This window comes from Dermacentor variabilis, chromosome 9, assembly GCF_050947875.1.
Source record: "Dermacentor variabilis isolate Ectoservices chromosome 9, ASM5094787v1, whole genome shotgun sequence".
In the NCBI taxonomy this organism is placed as follows: domain Eukaryota; kingdom Metazoa; phylum Arthropoda; class Arachnida; order Ixodida; family Ixodidae; genus Dermacentor; species Dermacentor variabilis.
In genome coordinates this window covers 103368259-103388343 of record NC_134576.1, presented here as the reverse complement: position 1 = coordinate 103388343, position 20085 = coordinate 103368259, and positions in this window count along the sequence as shown.

The following is a 20085-nucleotide window of genomic DNA, read 5'->3' as shown; positions in this document are numbered from 1 at the left end:
GGATAGGGGTGAGAAAGAGGGCAGAGAGGAAACGGTTAGAAAAAATGCACACACAGAGACACACACACACGAAGGGCGTTCCAGTTAGAGACGTTCACAAAGGGCGGTAGATCGCAAGAAGCGCAGTAGCACTTGCACGGCCTTCTTCTGTGACGTTATAGGCCCTGTCGGTGGTGCAGAATTCCTTCTTCCGACAGTGGTCAGTCGTCCTGCTGCTTGAGTTTGTGGTGAAGGGATTCCTTCTGTCGGCTGTATTGCGGGCAGTCGAACAAATTATGGCCAATCGATTCTTCATGACTGCAGAGGTCACATGTTGTGTCTAATGGATATTTGTATTTTGATAATGCGGACCGTTTGAGCAGCTTGCAAAACGCGCTATGCGGCGACTCGCGGCAATGCCAATGGCATCACGGAGGCCGCCGCAAAAGTGTGTGAGGGCACTTTTTTGCGATCTAAAAAACACGCTTGCTCGTTTCCCGCTAAGCGGAAATCACGTGAAACCTTTCACTTTTCTATGAAAGGCACCTTCAATATCCTGAGTGCCTGACGTGCTTTCTTTAGATACGAATTCTTAATAGGCGAATGTATTTCTTCTTTTCGGCAGACTTGAGCTGAGGTGTGATACTTTGCTGCCTGTGCCTCCGTATTAGTGGTCGCTTAGTCGCAGAATCACTTTCGAGAAGCAGATAACGTAATATGCCAGAAAAAGACGGATTAATCTGACGGGTAAAGGCGTTTGAGTAAACTGCATAATTTTTTGGCCTACCGCTCTTTAGCACTAAAAGGAAAGTACACAATTGCAGACGTCGTTCTCAGACCTTTTCAAGAAGTCAGAGCAGCTGCGCGTTTCCAAACCTAGGTAATTTGCAGAAAACGTGGTTCGTTGTTTACTAAATCTGGCAGGAAGTTACTTGTAACGGGTTCAGACAAAATGAGAGCGTATGCAGTCACGAGGTCATGCAGTCAGTACTGTGCCCTGTGTGAATCAGGTCCAATCAATGTCCAACCGATGGCAGATGTTATGCGGTTCACAGAGTAGGCTCTCCAAGCTCAAGCATCTGAGGATTACCCCACGCTCAGAGCGCATGCGCTGTAGACCTGCCGATGCCATGACGACCTGAATCCTTGCCGCTTTTCCGGCTGATTTGGCTCGAAGTAGCATTGATGTAAATACCGAAGGCAATGCCATTGTGGATTTTATAGCGAAATTTTTTCGCGGGAAGATGGGGTCAATGTCTTGAACCACACCATTATTGCAGAATCTCAGTATACAAATCTCCCTGCTGCTAAATCTTGAGATCCAAGCGAGTTAGTCATCGTACAAACCGGACAAGTTTGTTACCATAGTAGCGCTCGGGTCATCGTCAAATTGGCATACTCGTCGTGAATGCCATGGACTGGGTGCTTCTGCACAGGCTCTCGTCTTTTTCATTACAGTATTGATCCCAATGCATCTAACAGGGTGGCCTTCACTTACGCGACTGAGACTCGCGACAGGGAACTTCTGTAAGATGGTGCACCCTTATTGGTAGACTTAATCGGAGCCTTCCGAGTTAGCAGAACTCTTTAGTGGGCCGAAGTCGGAAGCCGTCCAATGTTTTCGTTTGTTTGTCAGCAGCGAAAGCGTCTCTCCCAAATCTGTGTTACAGTTCACTGACGACAAAACGCGCACGCACTCGCGGAATAATTTTGACCAAGTTGAATTTTTTAGCATGCACCAAAATCTAAGTTTGACGTAGTAGTTCTGCGGAAACCCGCAAGGTGGAGAGAAGTAATTAATAAAGGAAAAATCAGACATCCACCCGTTCATAGCAATTGCTACAAAGGAAACCCATACGGGTTCCTCGAAAGAAAGGCCTCATAGTTGAAGAAAAATTCGTCCTGGTCCGGCACTCGAACCCGGGACCACCGCCTTTCCGGGGCAGCCGCTCTACCATCTGAGCTAACCAGGCGGCTAGCAGATGGCAGGGCGAAATCGAATTTGTCGACAACATGAAGCAAAGTACATGGGCATTTTTGAATTTTGCCCTCCACGGTCACGCGGCCATCACATACGGGATTGAATTCACCTCCTCGAGCGCCGCAGTGCTACGCCGTAGCCACTGGACTACAGCGGCCGGTAAGATGAACAATTCTCTCAAATATGCCACTAATTTGCGAGTAGGGCATTTGCAAAACTTTTGTAAGCATTTTATCCATTCCGCGTAAGTTGATCTCATCTAATGAAGTAGTGCGCCTTCGATTCTCTAACGACTACGGTTTACAGAATTGCGATATCTGTTTCTAGTACAGTGGCCCATAATTGTCAACTTTATGCTTCAATTTCTTATGGCTAGATTCTTCTAAGCACGAGTATCTAAATTAAAGTTCTTCTGGTTGCTACTATTCACATTTCTTTCTCAAGCTCATTTTTTTTTTCAAATTGGTCCAGCGGTTATCTGATGAGAGATATCCACGCGTTTTAGTTCCATTTTGTTCGACTCGAGGTTAATCTTTTACATATTTGAACAGACAAATCAGAGTTCGGCTCGAGATTAACGTTTCGCATCAGGAGCCTATAAACACGTCCGAGTTACAATGCTCTTTTATTGAATCTGTTAAATTTCTTTCCCTCTGGATATTATATTCGTACTCCCACACTTATTGATGTGATCTGAATGATGTGTGCCTTTCTGCAAGACCTTTACTATGAACTATTCGTATATAAATGGAACGCGCCTGATCAGAATGTTCGATTACCAGGCTCTCACGCTGTTGAGACCACATATATATCGAATTTTGTGACACGGACGAGTTTGGGCGGTCTTGAGAGGTCAGGGGTAACTTTGGAGACCAAATCTTATACAACGGAGTGGTCATACTTGTGCAACATAAGCGTTGTTCACAGCGGTATGGTTAACTCTTCGCGTCTTGCACAAGGGTTCATAAAACATGTTTTATTAATATTCAATTCTCACTGAATCTTTTTTTAACGAAGAAACAATGAAACAATGTTTAAGCGAAATCGGATCAGTACATGACGCTTTCTCAAGCACATAATGTATACCCAAAAATATTTACCGATATTTAAAAATAAGTTATTTCAAAATACTTAGCGAGAAGCTGTCTTTGACGTGGTCGCGGAAATAACAAAATTGCAATTTGAGACTTCTCTTCGACTTTACTAGGTATTATTCAGTTAAGTGAAAAACAAAACCGCATTTGCCAATAATACATGGATCAAGAATCTTCTTCCTCACAGAAGGAAAAAACAAAATAAAGGGTTTCCCACCAAGACGGTCGGGAAAAATAATGTACGATTAGTGCAGCTACTTAACTTATAGTTCTACCTTAAACGATTCTTAAACTGTAAAGAATCTCCAGTCCGTGAAGAACCTGCCAACGCAGTAACATCGTTGAGCGCTGCCTTCGCTTTACTGCGCGGGTACATAGCTTTGAAATTTGAAGGGAGCGGAAGGGGGGGGGGGTCATAGTTCACCTCGAATTCAGGAATTACAACGCGGGATTTTCGGGGAAGCGCTCGCCTCGACTGTAGTCCGAAACCGAGTTTGCCCAAGCGTGATCCGAGCTTCTACTCTACGTATACGTGTAGAACGTAGGCTCGTCAGACCGCTCGGGCGGCTCTGGGCTTCCCGAATCGTGGCCCCCTCGTCAAATCGAGCGAACGCAGCTTGGCCACGTGGCAACGCACGACAGGGTTTTATTTATCTATTCACTTATTTTCGAGAGGCGCGTGCGGACGAGCCGATATGAGCAGGAGCAAGCAGTCAGGCGGAGATGCGAGATTGGCGGATTCCCCAAGGAACAGGGCACGACCGTCGCAGCATGTCGGCGAGCGAAACTTTCCCTGCGCGCGCACTCCAACTGCATTCTCTGAATGACGTCGAGGACAACGGAAACTCGCCCATGCCGCAGAGTCCAGGGGGTGACGACTTTGCACTTTATGCTTCCCACTAACCCCAGTGACGCTTCAGAACTCTAAGTCGAGCATTTCAAACCCGGTCTCGCCGAAAACGCATTTAGGGAAGGGTGAACCGAAAGAAACACTCGGGTCACTTAGATTGGCCGAACGACTGAATGATGTCGACAACTACAAAGCGTCCTGCTTCGGCCCACTTTGACGGCGGTTTTAAGAGTGGCGCAGAGGAATCAGCTGTACCTCCCAAGTGCACATCCCACTAATGGGGGCAGTGCATGGATCAAGGAAAGAACACTTGTACCCGTTTTTACCGGGGTGTTTCAGGCTGTAGATTAAGGCACACCTTAAGGAAACCCAGTTGGTAAAAATTAACCAGGAGTTTCTCCACTACGGCGCACCTCATAACCAGATCGTGATTTTGGGATGTAAGGCTCTGCAATTTAATCATCTATATTTGTTTTGACTTTGTGTCGTGTCCTCTGCATTCATCACGTTCCACGTAGACTCGACTACACGTGGAACTTGTCTGCTAGAGAATGTTCCACTCAGTGGAACCTAATTGGAATAAATGCTTTGGGCGTCGGCTCGTTCTTCAGTCGAGTATTTTGCGACTGTTCTGTCAGCTTCATTATCATTCGACATAGGTTTCACTAAGTCAATGGAACAGTTTTGCGAAAATGTTAGATTTACTTAGTGAACTCATCTGGAACGAGATTAAGGTCGAGTTTCTATTGCTTCGAACTGCTGACGCAAATGCTAGACAGCATAGCGACAAGTTGGTTAAAAACTCTCTTCAATGTTTACTCTTTCGTGCTATTATTGCTCTCTCTAGTGCACGCGCACTCTAGCTAAAGATCGTTATAGGGAGGTCAAAAACAGCGATGACGCTCCCAGAACCTACCGCATGCGGGAATTTCGTATTGTGGCTCCATAGCGTTGCTTTGAGCTACCGACGGGAGGCTTAGGCAACCTTTAGGGAGCCCGATTAAGAACCCCCTTCGAACGTTACTGTCCATCGAGTTATTTATCCGATTATGGGGGGAAGAGAAAGCGTAGAGAAGCGGTGAAATTTCGCAAGGAGCCCTGAGTACGGCGCTGTCGATTTAGATACACTGACGAGACAGTAACCGAGAGAGAGCCAGCCTGTGCCAAGACGAGTGGAAAATTTCGTCTGAAGCTACGTCTTAGTGGCTTTTGTCTATGGCCACAAGCCTGAGGTTTCGAAACGTGTCCTCGATGCCTTCTGGTGTCTTCCGTCTCTTCCAAAAGCCATTGTGCGCGAAACATGGTTTGTGCGCTTGCGTACCTCGAAAAAAAAAGAAAGGAAAAATAAAGTTGAACTGTCCATGAAGTAAGAGCAGAACCTTCGAATAAGGCTGGAGGTACTTTGTAAGTTCTGAGAAATGTTTTAGTTCATGTTTTCTGTTCCTCTCTGCCAATTATCTCAACTTGTAGCAGGGGCTCCCTGCAGATAAACGTTAAAGAGATTTACAAGGAGTGTCACTCGCTCAAACGCAGTTTCGAAATCAGATGTTGTTGCACGAAACCTCGACAAAAGAGAGTTCAAAATCAACTTGCGCTCCTTTTGATGCCAGCCCTCCCCCCCTCCCCGGTATATCATATGCCAAGCACCCGCACTTTTATAAAAAAGAAGTGACCCAACTAGAAAAATACGTTCTGCACAAATCATCATCAAATTTCAGAACTAAGACAACGTCAAAGTGTGTGTGCTTAGAATGACACGCTATTCGTTTATGTTAAGAAATTACTATGGAAGCTTATTCCCTAATTTTTCTTCGCCGAAAAAGTACCTAAAAAATACCGAAGTTCACCAAGAGTCTCCTCGTAAGCTTTAAAATGCTCACAAAGCGCTGACAAGTTTGTCAGCTCCAAATCACACCCCGTCTAATGCATCCTGGCTTAGTCGCATAATTCATGTCATGCGAGAATACAAAGTACGTCTTGTCTATTCTAATCTAAAGCGCCTTTCAACCTATTTTAGCGATTTGAAGCAACTGGGGCACAAAGAAAACGCAAGCGATGGCGCCCGCATCAGCCGGTTCATCGACGGGGTAGCGGGAGAGACAATAGGCATCCTGGTGCAAGCGTCCCGTCTCAACCATCTTTTATCAAGGCCCTTTTTCCATGAGTCGACGCTCATCTTATGCAGAAGCGACAGCTCATTTCGTTCGAACGCTTTCGCGCCAGCTTCAATTAGCTGCAGCCCTCTTTGGGCCGTATTACAAGCGTAGCTCACCACATCGACACTTGTCTCCAAGCTCCTTTACGTCAGCACCCATGTCGCGTGTTAGCCCGCTAGTGCCGCATCATCGCAGAGCAAGACACTCTTCTGCGCGGCATCATACAGCCCTCGAATAGCCCTTGGCCCTCACCCGTTGTTGTCGTAACGAAAAAGGTCGGCTCAGTAAGGTTTCGTGCTGACTACCGACCACTGGCTGATCAAGATCACGCGCAAGGACGTCTCTCCGCTGCCTCGTATATATGACGCCCTAGACTGCTTACAAGGAGCCGAATTCTTTTCTTTGTTAGATCAGTGCTCCGGCTACCGGCAAGTCCCTATCGCTGAGGCCAACCACCCTAAGACAGTCCTTGTTACTACCGATGGCTTATATGAATTCGATGTGGTGCCGTGTGGGCTCTGCAACGCGCCTGTCACTTTTGAGCGCGTGATCGACAACATAATCCGCGGTCTCACGTTCCATACGGGCCTATGTTACTTGGGGGATGTTGTGATTTTTTTCACGTGACTTCGGGACGCATCTCCAACGCCTACAAACTTGCCTCACTTGCCCCAGTTCCACAGGCCTACAACTAATTTTAAGGATATGGTTCTTTGGTGCTCGGAAGCTGCTTATTCTTCGACATGTCTGCCGAGATGACGTCCTTCCGGATCCAACAAGACTACGTGCCGTCCCCGAGTTTCCTGAGAAAACAAAAGAACTTCGCATCTTCTCGGGCCTTGGTTCATACTTTAGTTGTTTCAGCCGTAACTCTGGCTCCATCATAGCACCTTTCATTGACCTCCTCCGCAGCAGCTGCGACCTTTCGACATGGTCACCAGCATGCGACGATGCGTTCAGCACCCTCCGCCACCTACTTGCGTCGCCTACGATCCTGGAATATTTCGACCCACTCGCCCCTACAGAAATTCACACTTACGCTAGCGGGGTTGGCTTCGGAGCTATGCTTGCCCAGTGTAAACTAGGATTTGACGAAGACATCGTTGCTTATTCCAGCCTGCGCTCACTAAAGCCGAAACAAACTATTTAGTTACGGCAAAAGAGTGTCTAGTCATAATTTATGCCGTAGGAAAGTTTCGCCCTTACCTTTACGGACGCCCATTCGACATGGTTACAGACTATCATGCGTTATGCTGGCCCTCCTCCTTGAAAGATCCATTTGGTCGCCTTACCCGTAAGACGTTACGGCTCCACAAGTACGGCATTCGCGTCATTTACCGATCAAGACGCAAGCGTTCTGATGCCGATGCCGCTCTGTCCCACTCACCTGGTGGGGTGACCCCGCCTGTGTACACCTACGAGGTGTCTTCCTTACCCATCACCGACATGCTTCTGGAGCAAAGAAATAGCTACAGGCTTGCAGCCGTTATCGACTTGTTGATTCCCTCCACGTCGCGTTCCCACTCACGGGAAATACACCGTCAAGCGTCCCCTTAATTCTCCCGGCTTCGCACCCGCTACTATTGGCGCGGAATGTAGCGCTTCGTTCCCCAATACGACCGTTCTTGTCTCGCTTGCCAGCGCCGTAAGAAGCTTCCCTGCCGTTCAACCGCTCTACTACAGCTGTTGCCTTGTTCTGTGCACCTCTCTGACCGCGTAGGTATCGACTCGTACGGACCTCCTCCCGTCACTCCAGATGGCAACCACTGGACTATTGTTGCCATTGATCACCTCACGCACTACGCAGAGACTTCGCCCTTGCCATCAATGTGGAAAGGTGACGTTGCTTTTTTTTTATTTTGAAAAACATCATCCTACGGCATAACGCACCACGTGAGCTGCTTAGCGACCGAGGATGTGTCTTTCAGACGGACGCTGTCGAAGCGATTCTAAAGCAACGCCACGTTGTTCACCGAACCACCACTGCATACCATCCTCAACGGAATGTTTTGACGGAACGATTTATTGGAACATTGGGCGATATGCTGGCAATGTGCGTCGCTTCCCACCCCTCAAACTGGGACCGTCCCCCATAATACCGCTGCGAAGACCGCAGCTAGATTCTCTTCGTACTATTTACATTACGGGCATGAGCCCTCGTGGACGCTAGACACTGCGCTTCCCTGGTGGTGGTGGTGGTAACAACTTTATTGAGATTCTCCTCAGTTATGATCTGGCAGGCCCGAGTCCTAGGATGGCCCCTCACGAGGAGCGACCCTTTCGGCCGAGGCAGCGAGGGCTTTTTGTAGTTTTTGATCCGGCGTTCTGAGCACCTCCTCCCACGTCTGTTGTGAGGGAGCTGGCAGGAGCGACCTGGAAGGGGGTAAGCCCTCGCACCCCCAAAGAATGTGATTTTGGGTAGCCAATGTTTGATTTGTGCAGTTTTGACATATCGAGGGGGGGGGGGGGCTTGTGTGAGGCTTGTGTTTGGAGGCGGGTAGATTGGCCTTTTTTGCTTGTAGTAGTTTGTTATCTCGTGGTATATCGTCGGTGCCTCATCCATGGGATCCGAGTCAGAGAGGCACACCTCCCGGTTGATTAGACCTCGGGCTACCCAGTGCGCCTCCTCATTCCCTTGATTCCCTGAATGGGCAGGGACCCATACGAGTTCAACAGTATTTTCATTTGTAAAGTCCCGTAGGACTCCTGCTGCACAGACGCCTATGCTGCCTCTCGTAAAGTGTACGATTGCCCTTTTGGAGTGTTTTATCATAGTTTGCACGGAGGGATTCATGATGGCCAAAGCAATGGCAGTCTCTTCCGCTTCCACGGTGGATGCTGTTTTTATGGTCACGGCGTTGAGGATACTTCTCTCTGCTACAATCGCGACGTGAGTGAGTCGAAGATAGTTTCAAAAGCAACTACATACACTGAAGAGTGTCGTCAGATTGCCTGTTCCCTCATTACTGCTGATGAACAACGTCAGAAACATCATCGCGATGTCTCGCAGTCTCCAATGTTTCTGGATCTCTGTATCCAGTCCGCTAGCCCTGGTGAGCCGGCGGAACTTCTTTCGAAGTACCACAGCCCTTGCCATGTTTTCAAGAAAATTTCGCCAGCGAATTACGTCATCGAGCTGCATGAGCTGTCTCCAGATCAATGACCCCTAGGGCATGAGACCCTCCATATACACCGGCTAAAGCCTTACCTTGAACTACTTTCGTGTCCATCCCTAAGTCTCCAGGATAGTTGTTTTCCGGAGGGGAAGTAAATGAGTGAATAATATTATCGCTATTTGAACAAGCAGAGTACGCTGCTTATGCACGAAGAAGACGACGATTCAGAAGCTCTAAACTTGCGCTGCTTTCTACCGTTGCTGGCTCTTTACTGCGACTCTGTCTCTTTATAAAGAGTGCTGATGCCGACCCACCCATTGTAACTAAAATTCGGGGGTTTTAGGTGCCAGAATTACCATCTGATTATTAGGCACACCGCAGCAGCGACTGCATGTTAATTTTGACCAGTTGGGGTTCTTTAACGTTCACAGAAATCTATGTACTCGAGAGCTTTTTTTCATTTCGCCGCCATCTAACTGATGCTGCCACGGCCGATATCTAATCCGCTACCTCGAGCTCAGCATTGCAATACCAAGGTCACTTGGCTACTGTGGCCAGTACTGACATCATGATATGGACCTGACTCTGCTGTAGAGCTTTGTCTCGGAGGGCGTCATCAACAACCACCTACTGTAAAAGAAAAAAGGAAAAAAAAGATCGCATGCCCAAATGGAAGTATTTGCGTCGCGTTCAAGTATTTATGCGTCTCTGTCAATTTCTGTTGCCATCAAATGATTTCTTGTGAGACGAAACAGTCGCTTCCCGATTCTTTCATCCAGGACAGTATATTGTCTACTATGTCGTTTGCATAAACTCAATATAGTAGAGGATAAAGCTCTGAAGTGACGATGTAAAAAGCTAAGAATAAGTATAAATTAAAAGTTCCTTCTGGCGGAGCAACAGGGCAGGACCTTCTCGATGTGGAGTCGAAGCGTTAATAGTTGGTCGCGAGTCACGACTACACGACGGCCATCATTTATTCCCTTGCCGACATCCGGTCGGGGGGACGTATGACACGGTTGGTTACCTCTGGCTCGCAGTGTGCCGTATAACTGCGAGTCGCTGTTACGTGAAATGCGTCGACGTGCCATGACCTATGCGCTACGGGTGCAACTGTACACCGAAAGAGTGGCAAGAACACCGCGGAGAAAGCGAACACAGCTGGAAAAAAGAAAACGGCAGAGCCAGGCTTTCGCTGCGTGTAGGGCATGTCGAGGCTTTACCGACTCGCGGGAATTGCTTCTTTCATTAACGTCGTTGAACGAGGAAGTGCCTCCCCATCTGTCCGCATTCCTCGTGTTCGTCTGCTGACCCAATCTTGGCGCGTCGAATCGAACGCGCCGACAGTCCGGAGACAGCAGCAAGGCACGAGCACGCGCCGTTGGACACCGCCGTCGCGTGAAGGGAGATATATTTCGCAGAAAAGAAAAAAAAATAAGAGGAGACTCCACTAACTTTTGCCATTTCCGCGACACTGGGTTTCTCATTCGAAGCTAACGTCCCGGAAATGCCGAAGGTCACCGCATGAGCAAATAGCGAATGGACGTAAAAGAAAGAAAAAAAAGGGGGAGGAGGGGGAGGGAAGGAGAAGGCGAGGAATGTGTCGGAAATCGTGATCCTCGAAGCACGTAGCAGAGCCGATCTACACAGACGTTCGACATGCTGCAGTAGGCGCTCCTCCGCTGGTCCGTAGAGTGTTAGTGAAATTCCAGTAAACGCAGTCCATTCGCTCCCGGAAGTAGGATTCACTTTTGTGCAGAACGAAGCGAAATCCCTGCGGTTAGGACATTTTCTTTAAAGTATTCTAAATGAGAAATACTAAATTGGATTGCACTTACAAAGCGTTTTTACGGTACCCTATGTTTTTTACTTCAGGATAACGGGTTCCTTAGTTGAGGAGAAAATGAAAGTCAATGTTATATATTTTACCTCTCGCCCCGCGACCCCAGCGCTAGTATGTCACTGTGACGTCACACATATTAAAGTGTATAATATATATATATATATATATATATATATATATATATATATATAATATATATTGCATTCGTGGTGTTCTTGCTCAATAAGATTACTTTAAACGTGATAAGTTCCCTTTTGGTTCGGCTGGCATACAAAGTAGTCAATCTTTCCCTCTCAAAACTCCAATAGGCCAGAGCGGACGCTGTCCAAGTCTGTGACATAACGGCTAGCCGGCTAGCAACTCTTAACGGCTTCTCGCGTTAAGAGTGGATTTCTTTTCTGATATGGAATGTTATTTAATTCATCATCATCAGCCTATCTTATGTCCACTGCAGGAGGAAGGCCTCTCCCTGCGATCTGCAATTACCCCTGACCTGCGCCGGCCGATTCCAATTAGAGCCCACAAATTTCCTAATATCATCGCTCCACCTAGTCTTCTGCCTTCCTCGACTGCGTTTCCCTTCTTGGTACCCATTCTGTAACCATAACAGTCCAACGGATATCAAGCCTGCGCATTACATGACTTGCCCAGCTCCATTTTTTTTCTCTTAATGTCCATTAGAATGTGGGTAATACCCGTTTCCTCTAAGATCCAAACCGCTCTCTTTCTCTCTCTTAACGCTATGCCTAGCATCCTTCGTTCCATCGCTCATTGCGCGGCCCTTAACTTGATCTCGAGTTTCTTTGTAAATCTCCAAGTCCCTGCCCCATATGTCAGCACCGGTAAAATTAACTGATTGTACGCCTTCCCCTTCAATGATAATGGTAAGCTTCCAGTCAGGAGCTGACAATGTCGGCCGTGTGAGATCCAACCCATTTTCATTATTCTAGGGATTTCCTTCTCATGATCAGGGTTCCCTGTGATTAGTTGACCTAGGTAAACTTACTCCTTCATACACTCTATAGGCTGACTGGCGATCCTGAACTCTTGTTCCCTTGCCATGCTATTCATGATTAGCTTTGTTTTCTGCGTATTAATCTTCAACCACACTCTTACACTCTTTCTGTTAAGGCCCTCAATCATTTGTTGCAACTCGTCCACAGTGCTGCTGAATAGAACGATGTCATCAGCAAACCGAAGGTTGCTCAGATATTCGCCGTCTATCCTTCCTCCTAAGACTTCCCAGTGTAATAGCGTAAATACTTCTTCCAAACACGCATTGAATAGCATTGGACAGATTGTGTCTCCCTGTCTGGCTCCTTTTTTTACAGGTCGCTTCCTACTTTTTTTGTGTAGAATCAAGGTAGCTGTAGAATCTGTGTAAGTATTTTCCAAGGTATTTACTTAAGTGGTCTGTATCTTGATTGCATAATGCCTCTATGACTGGTGGTATCTCTACTGAATCAAATGCCTTTTTTGCAATCTATAAAAGTCATATAGAGAGGCTTATTGTACTCTGTTGATTTCACGGTTACCTGATTAATGATATGGATGTGATCCATTCTAGAGTATCCCTTCCTGAAGCGAGCCTGTTCCCTTGGTTGATTAAAGTCCAGTGTTGTTCTTATTCTATTAAAGATTATTATGGTGAATATTTTATATAATACTGGGAGTAAGCTCATGGGCCTATAATTTTTTAAACCTCCCTTTTTGTGGGTTGGTATAACGCTTGCATTCTTCCAGTTTTCTGGGACTTTTGCAGTCGATAGACAGCTGTATAGAGAGCCGCCACTTTTCCAGGCATTATGTCTCCTCCATTTTGGATTAAATCGACTGTTAGTCCATCTTCTCCTGCCGCTCTTCCTCGTTTCATGTCTTGTAAGGCCCTTATCATCTCATCACTAGCTATAGGAGTTTCTGTATCCTGTTCATTATTGTTTCTAATGGAGGTATCCTGACTCCTCTGGGTAGTGTACAGGAGAGTATAGAATCCTTCCGCTGTTTTTACTATACCTCCTAGATTGCTGATGATATTACCCGGCTTATATTTCAGTGCATACGTCTTGGTTTGTCCTATGCCAAGTTTCTCTCTCACTGATTTCAGGCTGCGTCCATTTCTTACGGCTTCTTCAGTCTTTTTCACGTTATAGTTTTGAATATCACTTATTTTCGTTTTGTTGATCAGTTGAGTTGGACACTTTCATTCTTTGTCGTTTCGTTCTTTGTCGTTTCACTTTTTGTCGGTCCTTTGTTGGGAGAGTTTGCCTACTGGCTGCCTTTGTGCCTTGCCTCCTACTTCTATTGCAGCCCTGAAGCCCGCATAGTTATGGTTTCATTTATTACCTCTATGTCATCTTCATCTCTCTGTTCGAAGGCTGCATATTTGTTTGCAAGCACCAGCCTGAATTTGTCTGCTTTTACCCTTACGGCCTCTAGGTTGACCTATTTTTTCCTGACCAACTTTACTCTTTCTCTCTTCAAATTGAGGTGAATCCTAGCTATCACTAACCTATGATCACTGAACTTTACCCTACCTATTACTGCTACATCCTGCACTATGCTGGGATCAGCAGAAAGTATGAAATCACTTTCATTTCTTCTTTCATCATTAGGGATTTTCCAGGTCCACTTTCTGTTGCTACGCTTCCTGAAAAAGATGTTCATTATTCGAAGCTTATTCTTTTCTGCGAATTCTACCAGCATCTCTCCTCTAGCGTTCCTAGAATCGACGCCGTAGTTTCCAATTGCTTGTTCCCCAGCCTTGCTTCTTATCTGGGAGACCTCTGTAGCAGAGAACATGGCCGTTATTCAGCAATGTATAAACCTCACCAGTTCTTCTAATCTCACTAAAGCCGATGATATCCCAAACAATGTCTGATAGTTCCTCAAAGAGTCCAGCTAAGCTAGCCTCACTCGACAGAGTTCGGCTGTTAAAGTTTGACAGGGTCAGTTTCCATTGGCGGCCTGTCCGGACTCAGAGATTCGTAGCACCCTCTGCTGCGTTTCAGGTCTTACCGACGCCTTGGTCAGGTGCTCTGCAGCTGCTGGGAACTGACGGCCATGGGTTTATTGTGGGATTCATTAGGAAAGTAGTGGCAGAATACTGCACCAGGGAGGCCAATGCCTGTTTTGGTGAGGGAGTGTCTTTGTTCATACTTAGTGGGCCTTCCTAATATGGCTGTACATAGATTAGTATAGCCCCACTCGCTCTCGGCATCTTTTGCCGATGTCAGGTGTCACTCCGAGTCTGTAGATGTGTACTTGAGGAGGTGAAATTCGAGTTCACCATCGTCAGAAATCTTACAGATGGATTCAAACTTCCGAATATGGCAACCGAGCATTTGACATAGCTCAGTCAGATAATCCCGTGGGCGGCGAGGCTACCTTATCGCCAAGGAGTACAGTCCAGAGGGCTCTACATGCTCAGAAACTTCTTTCATTTGTCCGCGATATATGTGTTTCGCTGATCCCGATGGGCAACGCAATATAGAACGATTTCTAAACGGTTCTGACCTTGTAGTGCGGAATCTGACGTGCCCAGTTGGCGCTGAACTCGGCTGAGCAAATTATACAGGTGTTATGATGACCTCGGACACCACTTAAAACGAAGAGCAGTCACAATAATGGTGGAAGTGGTCGCTTCTCTCACCCGAAAGGCGAAGAGGCAGGGGGTATTTCCATCCTGTGCTGCGTCAAAAGGCAAAGTCGTCGAGAGTGGACATGCTTCACTGTCATGTGCGCATGCGTATATATACGCGGAAAAGTTTCGCTCCCGAACGAATATGAAGGCTCCGCCGCCGGGTTCCCTGCGACACAGGGCCCCATACTGCTACTTGCCTGTAATATAATAATAACATGCACGCTCGCTTCGATCACATTAAGACGAGAACTCTCTATATATATAAATATATATATATATATATATATATATATATATATATATATATATATATATATATATAATATAATATATATATATATATATATTGGGTTCCTTCAACTAAAGCGGTTGTATCATGATCGGCTGCCCAATGTAGGAACATTCGAGCGAGCGGTCGTTAAGGAATAGAAATGAGGGCATTTTTACCACGGGTTTTGTCGGCTGTTCCTTCAAATAACGTGCCCCGACAATTTCTATTAAATAACGCAACAAGGCACCGAAGGCAGTTACTAGCGTACAAACCTAGTCGAAAAACAAATTGCAGAAATTTCGTTTCGTGAACCGCACATCCCTGCTGCATTGCCCAGCGCAAATTGTGTCATTGCAACGGTATGCCCTCGTTTCTGCAATACAATCTAGATTTATGTTGTGTCGCGATAATACCCGAAAAACAGTCTCCTCGCACATCGGCAGTCACACCGCGACTGCAGAACACCTCGTGCTTCAAAACAGGGTGGTTCGTTCGACAAGCACGAACGAACACTTTACAAACACCATGTCTTGGCTGGCCTCCCCTGGCGTCAGCGAAGCTCTTATTCGCGTATTTTCAAGATACGGTCTTAGAAAAGCACGCATACCGTCCAAAAAACTAAGAAACCCACTTGTTAAGGTAAAGGATCTGCTAGAAAGCGAGAATTACGCCGTTGTTGTCTGCAAGGTACCATACGCATATTGAAGCTGCAGTAACATCGGTGAAACCAGCGAGTTCACAAGGAGATTAAGGGAGTACGGCACGTATCCAACAGCAAAAAAATTGGAGGACGCTTAAGCTTCGCCTTCAAGAGTGGAACGTGACAGCGTTCCCGTCGACCCGCCAAGGGGTGTAAGACAATGGGCTACGGCGCAGCGACTACGCGCCCCGCATCGGACGCGGTGAGCGTCGAGCAACGCAGCGTTCGGCGCGACAACGAAATGTGCGCCTGAGCAAGCGACGCACGCCTGAGCCTTAGAAACAGCTCGTTTCTAAGGCAACGCCGCATTCACTAGAGGTGCTTTTGTACCGCTTTCAAGCATGGAACTCGTGGCTCAGAAAATAAAGAAAAAAAAACTCGTGGCTCAATGGTAACGTCTCCGTCTCACACTCCGGAGACCCTGGTTCGATTCCCACCCAGCCCATCTTGCAAGTTGTTTTTTTATTCATGAAGTGCCTGCTGGGATTTATCGCTCACGGCCAACGCCGCCGACACCGGCTTTTCTGCGACACGAGCTCCTTAACGCTGTCGCGTTAAAAGCACGGAACGCCCTTGACGTCACGCCAATAATCGCAGTCACCGCATCGATTGGGAACCGCTGTAGCCAAGGCAAAGAATCCGAGGACATGACTTTTCTTGGCAGCGTTATTTATTCTAACGACGGACAGTGCTATCAACAGCACTGATGTAAATCTGCCTGTTAACTACACCCATTCCCTACGTCACATTTTGGGGGAAAGAACGGTTTACGGTTCTTGCCCGCTTTTAGTATGGTCAAGGAACCCGTACGGGTCCCGAAATGTATTTGTGTGTGTTTCACCTTAACTTGGTCAGTGTCCACAATTTCTTCATCATCATGCTTAACTGACCAGACGAACTTTCGCCGAACTCCTGAGTACGTAAGATTACATCAGTCAATAAATTGGGCGAGCATTCCATTTTATCAGGTATAGATACCCCGAATACTTTGCAGCTTCTTCCACACTACAGCATTACAGCTGCACCGTCATTCCCTACACCCGAACAAAAAAGAAAATTTCTGCCAGTTCTCTTTTCCCGTGGGCTATTAAAACGCAATTTATCCTTCCGACTTTCACAGGTTTCAGCGGTGTTTTTCTTTGTGCTTGTCCCTCTAAGGGAAGCCCCGCGTCTTCGCGAAATAAACGAGACAGAAGAAGCCAAAATCAAATTTATCGCTGTCATAGAAGCTCAAAAATAACTTCTACAAATTTTCCGTTACTTTCGCGACACCGTTATTGCTCAACTTCGCTATCAACTCCAGCTAGAATCTTTCGGGGTGGTTCCGGAGGAAAAATAAGGCATCCCGGGCTTGGAGAACTTGGGACAACGCCGCAAATAGCAAATAGACCTCTCCGACGTTGTCCGTGGGTCAAAGCGTTCACCTTCATTCAGCGTAATGTATTTTCTTACATTTCAAGGTTCAAACAAAAAAGGAGCCCATTGCTTACAACAAGCACAGCGTGGGCTTCCGTTTCTGAACGGTTGAGCGGGGCTCCCAAGAACCTGCTTTGAGCGAATCAACGAGGATCTGTCTTTGATGGCTGTTGCGCGTTCCAGCCTGCTGAACTGTAGCACAGCCAGGAAAAAAAATCTATTTCCTTCTCGAAATATCTAGGCGACCAGAAGAAAGTTGTCAATTACGAAATCTGTGCTACCGTATTCTTTACCGGTCGCGACCATCAGGCCTTCAAGAGAGCAATATTGAAAGAGATGGTCGGCGCCTGCGGATGGCGTTCGCTGTGCTGTCATTCGTTTCAGGAAGAATTCTTGCAGAACCAATCATACGATGGCTGCGGGCGTCAATACGATTGTACAAGCATTTCAGTGACACAATGTACGTTGAAGACACCTTTATTTACTATGTGTAATGAGGCAGGGGACTAAGAATTGTAAACAGATTAATGCACTCACGTGAACCACTTCGCCACCGCGGACCTCAGCATCCGCACCTCCTGACGCCACAAGAAAGGCTTCGCTGATTGCTGCCTCCAAGCCGCAATTAGTTTTGCCCTGCTGGCACTGTAAAATTGGGATTTAGCATGTCCGACTTCGAAAGAACTGCGCAGTGATTGCATAGCGTCCTTTTCGGATGTGAAACTTTAAATTTCATCGTCTGCTGGAAGAGCGCGCGTTCTCACTTTTATCGGCCGGACGCGTGATTTTCCCTTTCTTTCTTTCTTTCCTTTTTTTTCTCGACAGAGAGAGATATTTCAGGGGCTAGATAGCCGACAGCAGTAAGTAGCACGTCAAAGTGGGCAAAGTATAGCTACAGCCGCTAATCGCTATGAAAAAAAATTGGCTGCGGCTTAGCTCAGCTAAACCTGGATATGCAAAGCGAAAGCTTTGTTTTATCTGGTTTAAGTCTTGGTTTCACTTGGTTGACCTTTGATTTAGCCGTAATTATTATACTTAGCTAGACAATCATCGTGAGTCCAGATATGACGGCTGTGCTTAGGTCGGTGGCTAGACATGACTGTGATTAACCTTGTGTACACATGCGTCGTTCGGCGGTGCGACGCCTGTTGCACCACAGGGAAAGCGCTTTAACGCAAGCACTTCCCGACCTTATGGCCCAGGTCACTGACTCGGTCCTTAAAGCCGTGCAGCCCTGGGTCAGCACCCAAATTAAGAACGCCACTAGCTGCGAATCCCCTCACCTCAAACGTAAGACAGCCTCCCGCCAGGCAGCGGAGGAACATGGTTCAGGCTCTGCAGCTGGTGGGTCGGTGCGGCCCCTCGCTGGGGTTGCGCTGGCTCCCGGCCAGAGCTAGTCCGCTCGCCCGTAAATAAATAGAACAAGATGGCTAGCAGATCTAATAGGAATGATAAAAACCTTGAAAAATTCCAGATCATCCAATGGAACTGCAGGGGTTTCAGAGCTTGGAAAAAACGGTCACACCTCCAGCTCTACCTGCAGTCCCTAGGAGACATGCCGGCACTCGTTGCCCTGCAGGAGCCCGGCATAGACGCTAAATTATCAGGCTACAGCACCTTTCAGGGGCGCGCCTCTACGTGCATCTTGGTGAATAAAGCTTACACCGTGGTTCAGGTCGACTTAGACTTGAGTACCGAGCAAGAATATACAATGGTCCGAGTACTGCCTCTCAGACGCCGCGACCCGTCAATACATATCCTCAACATATACTGCCCTCCGCATAAGCCGCGCGTAACGTTTAATGAAATCTTCCTTCGCGCGATAAAAATGGCAGCCAAAGAGCCTCTAGTGATCGTTGGAGACTTCAATGCTCCCAGCCTTCATTGGGGCTACCACTTCGAACAGGCAAGAGGACGTAAGCTGGCGGAGCTCATCTCGACTCTCAGCCTCACGTTGCTCACGGACCCGGCGTATCCCACCCGAGTGGGGAATTCGGTAACCCGCGACACGTGTCCCGACCTTTCTCTCGTTAAAAATGCTAGAGCGGCTGCTTGGGAGAACTTGGGAGATTCTCTAGGCAGCGATCACCTCCTTCTCCGGATTACACTCATGGCGAAGGCAGCGCGCAAAAAATGGGGTCAGGCCAAGCTGACCGATTGGCACAAATTTCGAAATCACACTATCCCTCCCGTACTATTTTCCGGCGGATACGCGGAGTGGGCTAACCACATATACAACATTCAGAAACAACACGTCACAAGACTACAAACCACCGAAGAGATCCCCGCAGTGGACACCCACCTCCTGCATTTGTGGGAGGCGCGCCGGAGCTTAACTAAACGGTGGAAAAAGCAGAAAACTAATCGCAAATTACGCGACCGCATAGCCAAACTCACAGAGCAGGCTGCAGCGTATGCTGCCGAACTCTCAGATTCAAATTGGATAGCACGCTGCGACGCCGCAGCTCATCAGATGAGCTCGAAGGGGACGTGGCGTCTCTTTCGCAGTCTAATCGACCCCTCCCAAACGAGAGGGGAGACGCAAAAGCAGCTCCGGCGGGCTCTGCAAGGGTATCAAGGTACGACGGCGCAACTTGCCGACACTCTGTGCGACAGATATCTCTGTCGTACGGAGGACCCGCCTGGGCCTGAGTACATATACTCTGGCAGGCCTAATGAAACACTTGATGCCCCTTTTGAGTTGCACGACCTGAAGGCGGCCTTAGCAAAAATGCGCCGGGGTACGGCTCCGGGACGGGATCACATAACAGTGAACCTATTGGCGAACCTACCGGACCCAGCCTACCTCCATTTATTAGAATACATCAACCAGATCTGGGACGGGCGTCCACTCCCTCCCGAGTGGAAAACGTCACTTGTGACGTTTATCCCTAAAACAGGTAAGGCCGTGAATACGGACACCCTGAGGCCCATATCATTGACCTCATGTGCGGGCAAGCTTATGGAGACGATGATTCGGGATCGCCTCTCTCCATACCTGGAGAGTAAGGGCTTCTTTGCAGTCACCCTGTTCGGGTT